This window comes from Dermacentor albipictus, chromosome 5 (assembly GCF_038994185.2).
Source record: "Dermacentor albipictus isolate Rhodes 1998 colony chromosome 5, USDA_Dalb.pri_finalv2, whole genome shotgun sequence".
NCBI lineage: Eukaryota > Metazoa > Arthropoda > Arachnida > Ixodida > Ixodidae > Dermacentor > Dermacentor albipictus.
Window position 1 is genome coordinate 2889847 of NC_091825.1, and position 4498 is coordinate 2894344.

General features: G+C 43.3%; 1 long non-coding RNA gene across 1 annotated transcript; it reads right to left on the reverse strand.

Annotated features, from left to right (window-relative positions):
* Positions 1-520: 520 nt before the first annotated feature.
* Positions 521-1990, reverse strand: LOC139060367 (uncharacterized). The gene is made up of 2 exons (XR_011514754.1): positions 1892-1990; positions 521-1827 (listed from the first exon to the last, which is right to left on the reverse strand). It is a non-coding gene; the product is annotated as an uncharacterized lncRNA (long non-coding RNA).
* Between the last annotated feature and the right edge of the window lie 2508 nt (positions 1991-4498).

The window sequence follows — 4498 nt, forward strand, 5'->3', positions numbered from 1 at the left end:
TGGTGTGCTAGCTCCTTGCCTAATATGAAGTTTACGACGCTAACACAGCATGTTCACGTTTTTTCCGCGCTATGTCATTTGCATGACGGCCGAGTTGATAACGAGACATATCTCCCCAAGTAACCACGGATATCCGGGCGACGTCCGACGGACGTCCTTTCTGGATATTCGGGATGTCCGTGGGATATCCATGAATGTCCGACGTACGTCCGAGGGACGTCCCTGGGAAATCCAAAGGTAATCGCTTTGGCATCCGTAGTACGTCCGACGCGGACATCCAGCATGGACATTCAGAGGACGTTCAGGATATATATATATATATATATATATGTGTGTGTGTGTGTGTGTGTGTGTGTGTGTGTGTGTGTGTGTGTGTGTGTGTGTGTGTTTGTGTGTGTCTTCCCGGGGATATTCCAGATATACACATGCCTTCAAGCACCGGACCATTATATATATTACATTGGTCTAATGCTTGAATTCATTCTTGTTTTAAATAAACGAGAAATGAACTTACACCAACTTCCAAATACAATTAAACGTTTATTGTCACCTTATACATATACATAAAAAGACCAATAAGCAGATATATGCGTACTGTTCAAAGAACAAATAAATACACGGATAAAGAAGAAAACTTGCAATTTCAATAGCACAACAAGGTAGAGAACAGCAGAACAAAAATGCTTATTGCCCGCCCTGCTTTGACATTTGAGTTTGCAGCATGGAATAAAAAGAAAGAGCAAAAACACATCAATTAGCATTATTAAGCAGCGAAAGCAACAGAAATGACATGAAGGAATTAATCTTGACTATATCACTTCACTAGCACTCTGCGACACGGGCACAAAAAATGACATTAACTGGCTAATGCCTTAAACTTTAATGTCATTCGCGGGGTGCCACACGGACATGCTTAATGGTATTGCAGCTTAAATGTTATTCGCGACGTAGTGCGTTCTCGTAAGTCAACTTGCCGTCAAATGCGTACTCTCGTTCCCAATGTCTCCACATTCTGACGTGGCTAAACGAACTATTACTGAAGAACAATCAATATATTCTTCACTTTCTTTAAACAATAGCTCTTTCTCGTGGCGTAGTGCGTTCTTACAATTATTAAAACTCACTTGGCCATCGAATGCGTACTCTCGTTTACAATGTCCCCGCCGTGGCCGTAGTGACCATATTCTCACGATATTAAACAAACTCGTAGATAAAAACAACTAATATATTCTTCACTTTTTTAAAAGGAGCTTTTTATTTTCGTAGAGATCAGCAGGCGATCTTACCGCTACTGACGGCTACAGCTCTGATCATGAGCGCATTAGCCAGGAGAAGCTGTTTGCCAGGAGAATCAAAGGCCGCCGATGAAGAGTCCGCGGTAGCTAAAGCAAATGTAGACTCCGGGGTCCTGCTTACCAGAAAACCCGCATTGACTTGTGCGTACACCTCTCCTAAGGGATCCTGTTCCGTTCTCACAGCGAAGTGAACCATCCGAAGCGTCACGTAGAGTATATCCATCAGGGAAGCAAGGCACATTGTCCTTAGTGCGCGTAGTGTCACAACCACCGTCCTGAACTTCCGATGTCGCCTCGGTGCAGCGACCAGCATCACAAGGCGTACAAATGTTTGCAGGGACAGCCCGAACGCACATGTTAATGCATGCGTGCGGGGTATGCGCGCCACTGCACAGTTCTAGACTTGCGAATTCTCGAACTGTTGACTGCTGGCTGCCGGTGCGAGATCCGAAGTCCTCGAATACCGTCTTTGTTTCCAGCGACGCTCTTTTTCGCGCGTGCGGCTTCTCCAGCAGTCTAGGCATCCTGGTACCTGTGAAGAAAACACATTTCAATACCCAAACGAATTAAAAAAGAAATCGATGTAGCTGTCATACCTTGGTAGCTGAGTAGGAGACTTCGGCAGGCACGGAAGGTGACAAACGCTGCTCCGCTGCCCTTAAAACGATCGCAGAATGAAAAATGGCGTGGCGACGATGGCTAGAGCTTGGATTGGGTTGGATGACTGCAGCATTCTGCTTTGCCAAGGTTGTAACACTTCCACGTGCATCTACGCAAACATAAATAGGTTTTTAAAATATTCTATTATTATACAGTGAAATATTTACTTATTCTGGGAATATTCGGTATCTGATTTTCGAGTTTTTAGTTTCTGCTAAAGCTGTCGGCGCCAGAAAAACATAGCCTTTGAGATTACCGTCAATGCATGGCGGCTCTGACGCATTATAGCTTTCGTAATCGCTTTCAACGCACGCAGCCACCAAAAGCGTAGCCTTTGAGATTCGTTTTTGTTACCTATAATAATATTATTGTATGCACAATTGAACACTGCAGACAACTTCCTGTTTTAAGAAACCAGCCAAAAACAGGCGCACACAGGAAACATACGAGAAGACAGGAAAGAGGCTGGAAGAGGCCTGTCTTGTGTATGTTTCCTGTGTCCGTCTTTTTTTTTGCTGGTTTTTTCTTAATACAATGCACCAACTAGCCCAACAACGTGTTTTACTTCCTGTTTCAATGATAAACCTGAACCTACATGTTCGGAGGTCAGGACCAAAAATCAGGAACTTTTCATAATGAGGGATAACTTGAGTTCTTGGCTCTAGGTCGAATAAGTGGCTTCAAATGGGCGCTTATATATTCTGCTAGTCATCCACAAGCATTTTTTTAAAGCAAACTACAAATTGTTTGTATGACCCACCGATAGAAAAAATATCGTATTTTAATACTGCGATGTTAAAGTGGTCAGAATTGATATCAAGTTGGAAATATATTTATTTTGCTTTGAAAAAAGAATGAACTGTGTCCGATAGAGAACAAAAATAAACAAATATAATATGAACAAACTAAAATTTCCGGCAATATATTTATGCTAGTTTATATATAACTCCCTAGTGTATATCCTGGGCATGCCTATTTATGGACAGCCAGCGGACGTTCAAAATGGGATGTCCCATGGACATCCCGGTGGGATGTCCTTCGGACATCCAAACAGGATATGGACTTCTCCTGTACGTCCCACGGACGTCCGTGTCGGATATCCGGATGGATGGACGTTGGGACTTATGGTGGACGTCCCACGGATATCCGTGGTTACTTGGGTCTGTGTTCTTTGCGTTTGTGTGTTGTAAATTACTTTCTCTTGTGGAAGTTGTGGAAGCCTTTACGACTGATAAGTGGGCTACACAGCCTGTGTGAATCAGCTACCTTTTGTTGCGACGCTCTTCCGTGTGGTAGACTGATGCATGGTGCGCGTTTATTTCTGCACTGTTGTAAAAACCATTTGTTTATTCACTCAATACAAATGTACTGCTTCTTCGCCGCAATACATTTTAGATACGTGGTAAAGGATACTAAAAGTGGGAGGGGGCCGCTATCACCCAGCATAGTATGTCCACTCAGGCGACCTGAGATGCGGCGGTTGCGCGAGTGTATAATCATACGGTATAATTAAAGAACTCTTTTTATGTCCAGTGACAGTGGCCCCTTTCCACTTTTAGTATGCTTCACCGCAGAACATAGGTGTATTGCAAAAAAAGGTAATCTTAAAAAGCTCAATTCTGCAACGTTCCTTTCGTAGCTTGCTACACCGCAATACAGGGCTGGAAAAAGCATCGTGCAGTAAAGCATACTAAGAGTGGAAAGGGCACATAGGTTTGCTCATTATTTTCAATTGTGATATAATTTGCAAGTGCATCTGTGCTCTTGGTAAGCTTCATTCACAATTCTTTGTACATTGCGAATTCATATTGCAGGGAAGCTTACTAAGGCACATTTGCCATTTTGTAACGCATTATTCACCTTCAATGCTGGAGCACAATGCAGATTCATGCCTATGCTTCTGGCTGGACTGCACGTGCTCTTTGAGAATTGATTCGTTGTTCATAAGTGCACTGGTACTTTACTCTAAACTGGAGGGCTGAAGTTTATACGGAAGCGCAATTTTTATTGAGGGGACAAGATGTTGCCAAGATGGTTGCAGCAATGCTTTTTTTTTCTTCCAGGCACCTTTTCTACTAGAAGCTTCCATTGCAGTGTTTCAAGCCTCTTTAAGCCAGCACATAGTGTATATAAAAATCGGACACCGATTTGGAACATCACCTATGCTCTCTGCAGTAAGCTGTGCACAGAATAAGTTCATGCCTATCTATAGAAAAAAATGTAGCATGACCAGACAAAATAAAAAGGGGTGGGCTGCAGCAATACTAGGTGTTCATCATCATCAGCCTGGTTACGCCCACTGCAGGGCAAAGGCCTCTCCCATATTTCTCCAACAACCCCGGTCATGTACTAATTGTGGCCATGCCGTCCCTCCAAACTTCTTAATCTCATCCGCCCACCTAACTTTCTGCCGTCCCCTGCTACGCTTCCCTTCCCTTGGAATCCAGTCCGTAACCCTTAATGACCACCGGTTATCTTCCCTCCTCATTACATGTCCTGCCCATGCCCATTTCTTTTTCTTGATTTCAACTAAGATGTCATTA